Source organism: Helianthus annuus, chromosome 8, assembly GCF_002127325.2.
Source record: "Helianthus annuus cultivar XRQ/B chromosome 8, HanXRQr2.0-SUNRISE, whole genome shotgun sequence".
Lineage (NCBI taxonomy): Eukaryota > Viridiplantae > Streptophyta > Magnoliopsida > Asterales > Asteraceae > Helianthus > Helianthus annuus.
Window position 1 is genome coordinate 138,822,677 of NC_035440.2, and position 9,517 is coordinate 138,832,193.

Genomic DNA, 9,517 nt, shown 5'->3' on the forward strand with positions numbered 1-9,517 from the left:
TGGTCGCGGCCCGCGAGGGCCTAAAAAGCTGGCAAATTGTTGTTTGATTGTTCGTTTTAATATTCAGACGAGCTTATATTTATGTTATAAACATAACATAACTAAAATCATTTCTTGTTTATGAAATGTAGGTACATCTTGGATGCCGAAGATGATCAAGCCCACCAAAGAACCGAACACAAGCAAAATACAAGCTTCCGCACTGCGTTTCGTTGTCATTTTAAACGACGAACTTAATTATATTATGTTGTAAACTTTTAAGTTGTAAAAGTTTTAAATTACTCGTATTTTCTACGGATCCTTAATCTTAATTACATGTTTATTTTCGTTATATATACGAAAACCTTTAAAATAATAGCAAGGGTGTTACACATATCCTTTCTTTGCTCGTTGGCATGTTTCTTATTCTTGGAGATGTGCAAGTACGCCTTCACCAAGGCCACCTCCTCTCGCTCGTCCAATGTTTTCGAACGGATGACGGGACAATATCTTGAACGTCATCATTTTTTTCTTCTTCCTCTTCCTCTTCTTCTTTTTCTTCTTCTTCTTCTTGAACGTAATCATCATCTTCATCGTCGTCGAGACTTGGTTGTGGTTCACGATACGCATTTGCAAATTGACGGATGAGGGTGTTATCTTCTAGTAGTGGGTCGAGTTGGTGGGGTTGGGTTTGAAAGTGTGGAAACGATTGGGGTTGAAATTGGTGAGGTTGAAACAGTGGAACGAACGGTTGGTTTTGATACGTTTGAGATTGAAATGGTGGATATTGTTGGGTTTGAAAGGGTGGATATTGTTGGGTTTGAAAATGTGGGACTTGCTCGGGTTCGTCTTGCAACCTAAAACGCGTCGGCTTGCCAAGATTCGCTTGAACCTTGGGTCTTACGGGATTTTTCTTCGTACCCGAACCTCTTTTTTTCGAACCCGCACCTCTCTTGCTTGAACCTTCCATGTGTGTTGTAAAATTTTTTAGATTGAGTGGGAGAATTTTTGAAATGAAATAGAGAATTTTTTGATTTTTTGAAGTGAGTGGGGGGAATGGTTTGTGGATTTATATAAAAACATTCAAAAAAAAAATTAAATCTCAACGTTCATAAATTGTGCCAAACGATCAAAAAGCAAACGGTCATCTTCATTTTCCACGCGTGGTTCTTTGAACGCATTAAATTGTTCACGCGTAATACTAGATGGTGACGGCGGTGTGCAAGTTTGTTTAACGCGTGATAGGGGTGTCATCACGGACCACCCCAGTCCCCAAAAAAGTCATAACTAAATACTATTTTTTTTCTTCACAAATAGTGGAGTTAATTAAGCTTAGCCAACCAAGCCCTAACAACCATTTTTAGCCTGAATCAAACGACCGTTTTGCGCATCATGTAGTAGCGTTCCCAACCTCCCCCATACATAAAACCCCTGTTCCTTCATCGGCGGTAGTCCATTCCTCCCAATTAACAACAACAATGGTGGGCTGGGCGAAGAGAAACGGCATTAGATGATGCAAAATCTCTTCGGAGATCAATCAATCAATCAATCAGAAGAAGAAGAGGTTGTTGAATCGGAGCACGAATCAAACCGACAACCCGATTATGCTTCGGTACGTCATTATACTCTTAATTAACCAACCATAGTTTCATTTATTTTCAATTTAAACAAGTTTACATTTCAGTAGCATTGTATTGTATTGTATTGTATTGTATTGTATTGTATTGTATTGTATTGTATTGTATTGTATTGTATTGTATTGTATTGTATTGTATTGTATTGTATTGTATTGTATTGTATTGTATTGTATTGTATTGTATTGTATTGTATTGTATTGTGTTGTATTGTATTGTGTTGTATTGTATTGTGTTGTATTGTATTGTGTTGTATTGTATTGTGTTGTATTGTATTGTGTTGTATTGTATTGTGTTGTATTGTATTGTGTTGTATTGTATTGTGTTGTATTGTATTGTGTTGTATTGTATTGTGTTGTATTGTATTGTGTTGTATTGTATTGTGTTGTATTGTATTGTGTTGTATTGTATTGTGTTGTATTGTATTGTGTTGTATTGTATTGTGTTGTATTGTATTGTGTTGTATTGTATTGTGTTGTATTGTATTGTGTTGTATTGTATTGTGTTGTATTGTATTGTGTTGTATTGTATTGTATTGTATTGTATTGTATTGTATTGTATTGTATTGTATTGTATTGTATTGTATTGTATTGTATTGTATTGTATTGTATTGTATTGTATTGTATTGTATTGTATTGTATTGTATTGTATTGTATTGTATTGTATTGTATTGTATTGTATTGTATTGTATTGTATTGTATTGTATTGTGGTAAAGGATCAAATAAAAATAAAATTAACGTACGAAACGTACGCATTGAGGGAAAAAGCAAAAAGTGGCGGTGTCATTTTGGTAATTATGAGCAACTTCCAAATTACTCTGGTAGAGTAATTTTGACTTCTGTAGAGTAATTTTGAGCATCTGTAGAGTAATTTTAGGAAATGTAGGGTAATTATCAAATTACTCTAGTAGAGTAATTTTGATTTCTGTAGGGTAATTTTGGGAAATGTCTTGTAGAGTAATTTTGTTAGCATTAGTTATGGGGTTTAGCTTTATGGTTTAGTTTTTAGCTTTTAGTTTGGGTTGGGGGGGGGGGGGGGTAGGTTTTTTTAGGTTTTTGGGGGGTGGGGGGGGGTTTAGGTTTTTTTAGGTTTTTGGGGGGTGGGGGGGGGGGTTAGGTTTTTTTAGGTTTTTGGGGGGTGGGGGGGGGTTTAGGTTTTTTTAGGTTTTTGGGGGGTGGGGGGGGTTTAGGTTTTTGGGGGGTGGGGGGGGGGGTTAGTGTAATTTTGATAATTACCCTACAATTTTGATAATTACCCTACACGACCAAAATTACTCTACTTGAACTTTTACAATGGTTTAGGTTTTTTTAGGTTTTTGGGGGGTGGGGGGGGGGTTTAGGTTTTTGGGGGGTGGGGGGGGGTTTAGTGTAATTTTGATAATTACCCTACAATTTTGATAATTACCCTACACGACCAAAATTACTCTACTTGAACTTTTACAAAATTACCCTACAGAAGTTCAAAATTACTCTACTAGAGTAATTTTGAAGTTGCTGATAATTACCAAAATGCCACCGCCACTTTTTTGACTTTCTTTCACTTCGTACGTTTCGTACGATAACTTTATTTTTACAGGAACTTAACTCATTGTATTGTATTGTATTGTATTGTATTGTATTGTATTGTATTGTATTGTATTGTATTGTATTGTATTGTATTGTATTGTATTGTATTGTATTGTATTGTATTGTATTGTATTGTATTGTATTGTATTGTATTGTATTGTATTGTATTGTATTGTATTGTATTGTATTGTATTGTATTGTATTGTATTGTATTGTATTGTATTGTATTGTATTGTATTGTATTGTATTGTATTGTATTGTATTGTATTGTATTGTATTGTATTGTATTGTATTGTATTGTATTGTATTATATTGTATTGTATTGTATTGTATTGTTATTTACTTAGGTCATTTGTGAGTAATAATTTCAGCTGTTGGTTGTAACTTGGGGTTTGAATTAATTTGTTGTTGCATTGGTAGGTAATGTTAATTAATTTGTGTTTCTTTACAGATTCTATGTTTGTTGTAAATGTTTGAATTATGGGTTTGATGTTAAGCTGATACAACAAGTTATAATATCATTGTAAGTGGTATGATTAGTATTGTGTGGGAGACATGGCTCGGTAGGTGCTTGGGATACCGACTAGCGAATAATTGGATTGGAATTATATATAATTTTTCAAACTTATATAGAGTTTGAGAATTTTTCTGAAATTGTTTATATAGTTTTTCCAACTTATTAACCGGAGTGGAATAAGTGAATAACAAGTATAATTTTTCTAATACCTCAAAGATTTTGAGCACTTTTTATTGATTTTGACCAATTTTCATCAATTTTTAACAAAAAATTGACTGCCTTTGACCACCTGTTGGTTTTGGGTCCAATTATTGGTTAATCCCGATTTTTACAAAAGAATTGAGTGTCTGAGAGTTCAATGACATACATTATATGCAATTTTGTTAGTTATTTAGTTACTGTTAAAAAAAGGTTATTTAGTTGGGAATTTCCATGAAAAGAAGCTGTTGCCTCCCATGTTTGAGTGTTTGTTTATCTTCTTTATGATTCGACATTTCTTTTTATAAATTGTCAATTAAAATACCTTGTCTAGTACTAAAACACCATTTACTTTCTGTTCAGTGGTAACTATCTTACTATCTGTATGTTGATTTTAGTAGATTGTAATCAAATTAATAAATGAATAATCTTTTGAGTTAATTGTTAACGCAAGACTTAAAACTTAAGTTTCTCATTACCGTGTCAAGACCATTACTTGAGAGAATTTATAGGTCTTAGTTATTACTAGTGTTTCCACGGGGCTTTGAACATTTTAAAGAAAATTACAGACTTACCCTATTGTTTCGTGTTTACTGCTCCAACAACTTATTTTGTACACTGACTCATGCGTAAATGTTATAAAGAAAAAGTTTCTGTTCAGTCAATTACGGGAAATGATAAAGCATCAGAAGAGGAAACAGTATGCATTATTCTTTTTTGACATCATGTCTATTAACAACTCTAGATTTTTCAATACCCCATTTTCTCTTTTAACGAAATATTTTTTGGAGTTGAAGCATAAAGCTTCTGGAGGCAGTCTCAAGCGCCATTAGATTGAATCAGATGAGGAGTCTCCCCAAAAAGGCAGCTGCCGCATCTCATTGTCGAAAGGCGCTTGTTTATGATAGCTATGAAGAGTAAAATATATGCGACTTGGTAAGTAAATGTCATCTATTAAAAAAATTTATGTTTTATATATTGCATTAGTAGAGTTCTAGTGAAATTACAGTTTGATCGTATTTAGCTTTTGTAAAATTTTGAATTCTGAATCATTCACCTTTATGCAATATCTCAATGGTTATAGTAAAAGCTACAAAATAAATAAGAAGTATGTTTGAATGCAATCTAGTAGTCCTGGAATTTTAAATTAGGATTTGTATACACTTGTGTTAAAGTTCGATTTTGGTCACATTGGTTCTTAGATTAAGCAAGCAAGTCGAATTTAGTTGGACGTCAAATTGGTTCAGTTTTCTTAGCTGTGTTGTCTTCACTTTCAATCTCTGTTAAAACTAATGGAATGGTTGACTGGAGTGCAGATTATAAATGGGTGTAAACGAGCTTGGGCTCGAATTCGGCTTGTTATTTATTTATTTATTGTATGATTATTTTTATATTATAATTTGGCTGCTGTTTCTTACAAATATTCTGAACATGCAGATTCATAGCACTACAAACTCACTGAGGACCACAATGGTGAATGGTGAATGGTTGATGGTCAACAAACACAACAAAACATATCTTACCTTTTTTTCTCTGCTCACATGTGACAACATCAACATATCACATTTCGTATCAGTTTTCTTAAGTTTTTTAGTAGCTAATGTTGTCTTGTACTTTGTTGTATATAATCTTTTCATGCTTGTTTGATCATTATTGCATCCGGCGTTGTCCTATCCTAAGTTTACGGTCAACGTCTTAGTTACCCAACTCATAGTCATATATATTAGTTTGATATAATCTAATATATTAATATTAAGACTGGTAATTTATGACGTTGGAGGGTTTAAAGTAGGGACACGATTGTGATATTGGGTATAAGTTAAGGTAAAATACTTTAGTGCTCTCATGAATCAACTTCAAAAGACGAACATACCCCAGAACACTAACGTCCCATTGACGGCAGTTGGTCTCAGGGACTCAGATCGAAGAAAAAGAGGCCACATGGTTCAAGGATCAAAAGTTTAGAATTAGGAGCTTAGGGTGCGTTTTTTAACTAATGGAACTCATATTATCGTTTACTCTTATTTTCTAATTAAAAGACATCACCGAATAATTGATTTTTTATTAATTTTCTAATTAAAAGACATAACCGAATAATTGTTTTTTTATTAAATTTGATTATTTACGTTATGCCTTTATTATTTAGACTATATTATTTCCAATATTAGATTTGTGAGCTGAGTTCAAAGCGTCATTACTATGATAGTTTCTTCATTAACATTGGAATTTCAGTTTTATAATGGATTAGGAATTGAACAACAATAATAAATATTATATATTTTAATAATATTAGTTAGATATAATCTAATATATTAAATTATATAAAAAAGAGTTAATTATTGTTTTCGTCCCTGTGGTTTGTCAAAAATCACCATTTCGGTCCATTAGTTTAAAAATTGCGATTTCAATCCATGTGGTTTCACTTTCGTAACCATTTCAGTCCATGTGGTTTCACTTTCGTAACCATTTCAATCCATTTATTCTATTAGTACAAGGACTGAAATGGTTACGAGGTGGACTGAAATGGTTACGAAAGTGAAAACCACAGGGACTGAAATCGCAACTTTTAAACTAATAGACTGAAATAGTGATTTTTGACAAATCACAGGGACGAAAACAGTAATTAACTCTATAAAAAAACATACTATAGATTTTAGAAGGACATACCCCCAAAAACTCCTAAAAAAGGACACCTCACAAACAAGCTTTGGATACATCTACCTTAGAAAACCATACCTATCCTACTAAGATAAATATCCAAAACAAAATACTTCAAATAAGAAACCCAAAAACATACACCAAAATTAAATACCATACCTAACCTAGTGGGATAAATATCCTTTTTACCTAAATAAGCCATAACATGCACCAAAACAAAATACCATACCTAACCTAATAGAATAAATATCCTTTTCTACCTAAATAAACCAATGCACCGAAACAAAATACTACAAATAAAAAACCTGGGCTAACAGCAAAGCAAAAAAACTTGTTCGCTTATTGCATATCCAAACACAATAAGCTAAATAGTGGGTGAAACAAACTAAGAAAAGGAACTTATTTAAGATTAGACATAATAACAAGATGAGTAAACCTCAATTTATAACCTGGTAAAACCCCCCATTTACACTTTAGACACTCCTAAAGAATTTTTGTCCATCTACATTCTTAATATTTTCAAAAGCGCTACACTTTAGAACCTTCTGTTAGTTGACCGTCATGTTACTGATCTGTTTGTAAGACTCACATGGGTATTATAGTCATTTCACACAACCCAAACCCTCGGTACAAATAAAACCTTATCATTTCCCAAATACCCTCATTTTACACCCCCATCTTCTTCACCTATCTTATGTAGAAGTGGGTTCACTTTTTTATTAAAATATATTACAAAATATATAATAACGATACTCTCGTTCTTAGTATGAAAAACTATAATACAATACCAGTTAAAAAACTAATTAAACGGAATATATAAAATACAATATTATATACCAAAATAGATTCAAGCCGCTTCACAGGTAGATGCTCCACCATACATTTGGAAACATCCTAGACTCGAGTCTTCACCATGCTGAGTCTTCAACCTTGCTTCTTGACTAATAACAAAGAACACACTATAAAGGTTGACGGATTTGGTTGAGGACCGTGTTAGACACGAGACCCTTAAAACAGATTTCACGCATCTTCTTAAGACCAACGCGTCTGTTTCCAGGATACAACAACCGAAGCAGTAGTTGTACTACCGGAGATGGCTCTCGCACCCGAGATAACACCGGGTATAATGATGTTCTAATTTATGTGAAAAAATATAAAGATGAAGTAGGTGATGGTGGAAGAATTAGAAAGTGCTCTCTAAATTCTATAAAACTTTGTACACAATTATCTAGTATCTCTCTCTCATCTCATTTTTCCTCTATTTTCTTTCTTGTGTTCGAGAATGAATCATAAGGTTCTTTTTATACTCAAAACCAAAACTCCATAATTAATTTCTATTGTTTAAAGATAATTATAGCAATAAAAACATTCATTATGAGCCAAATAAAGGATTAATTTGTGTTGGATCCGAGAGAGTATGGTGTGTGTTTTTTTATTAAATAGTTTGAATAGATATGGAAATTCAAGCAAAAAAAGTTAATATAAACACATCATCATCAACACAGTTGGATTTGGAAATGATTGCATAATGATTTCATTCAACCGAATAAAAGTCAAAGGTACAAAGTGTACTCCCCCTCACTAGGTGATATCTCTCGCACTAAGTTTTTATGCCTTTTCGCTCTTAGTGTTAACTGTTACATTAAAGATATAGAACTATATATAGGAGAGAATACTGCTGGTGATGTCACCATGAAAGGCCACTATAAACAACCTAATTAATGGTGTATTTTCCAGCAGTTAACAAAACTGTTGGATAGTTACAAAAGACATTTTAAATTGAACATGATGTAAACAAAGAGATAAACAACTAGATTCTCAAAACTGCTGGAAGGATTCCAACACTTTTGGAATCGAATACTTCTAGTCTTGTTTTACCTACTGACTTAGTCTTCTGGTCTTCAGCCTTGACTTATGTTGACTTGACTGTTAACTAGTTGACCAACACTTTGACAATCCAGTACTTGTACTTCTGTTTTATTTATTCTTTGAGGCAACAGTTCTGTTCCAGCATTTTAGGTGGTTGTTTGAGAAGCTTTCAAGGGGGAAACTTTTGGACCAAAGTTTTTACTTCAACTTATTCCATCAGACAGGGAAGATGGTTCCCTTGGGTTTTGACTTTCAGCATCAGCAGATCTTACATAACCCAACAATCTCTCCTAGATCTGCGAAGGTCAAAATCACATTTATTCAAGTCTGTCTTTTATTCTCTTATTTGATGATAAAGAGTCCTTGAAAAGTATTGTTGCAAGTGTTGCCCCAAAAAACTCCTTTATCTTCATCAAAGTCGTCCATCTTAACTTCAGAGAAAGGTACTCTGATCTTCACATCTAATATGTAAGTAGCTTGGGATCTATAGGTTGTTGGGTTAGGGAAGACTAGAGGCTACCCTTTAGACCTTAGAGAAGGAACAAAATTCCTAACAAACTGAGAGACGGTTTTCAAAGCCTTTATTAAGAAATGATGTAGTTAGATCCTTTTAAAGTTTGTTGATAAGGCCACCTTTGGAAGCTTATGAAGGGATTTTATGTTTGAGCTACTTCAACATTTTTTAGAAGTGCTGGATTCGAAAACTGCTGATTTTCCTGTGTAAATGAGATTCTAGTTGTTTTTTAATTAATCAGTAGTTTTAGGTTTGATAATCAATCCTAACTCCTTGATATGTGATTATACAAAGTCTTTGTGGAATAATTACCATTTCAACCCTTATTTACCTACCATCTTGACACTTCTTTGCTAACCAAGTGAATTGTGAAAAGCTTCACTTCAATCAGTTTTCAATTTATGGGTTAGGAGGAATACTTTATTTTCTTGAAAGTCTTCCAGATTCTTTTCTAGAATTTCCCACTGAATATGGGTTTTTTGAGTATGTAATAATATAAGTATAATCTCCCCCTTTTTGGTATCAACATATTGTGAGAAAAGTATCATAGCCATCTTACTGGTACATGTTGTGACAACTGGC

General features: G+C 33.1%; 1 long non-coding RNA gene across 1 annotated transcript; it reads left to right on the plus strand.

The window, feature by feature from the left end:
* Window positions 1-1,319: 1,319 nt before the first annotated feature.
* On the plus strand, window positions 1,320-5,489 carry LOC110873619. The gene is made up of 3 exons (XR_002555305.2): window positions 1,320-1,591; window positions 4,692-4,830; window positions 5,332-5,489. It is a non-coding gene; the product is annotated as an uncharacterized LOC110873619 (long non-coding RNA).
* Window positions 5,490-9,517: the final 4,028 nt, after the last annotated feature.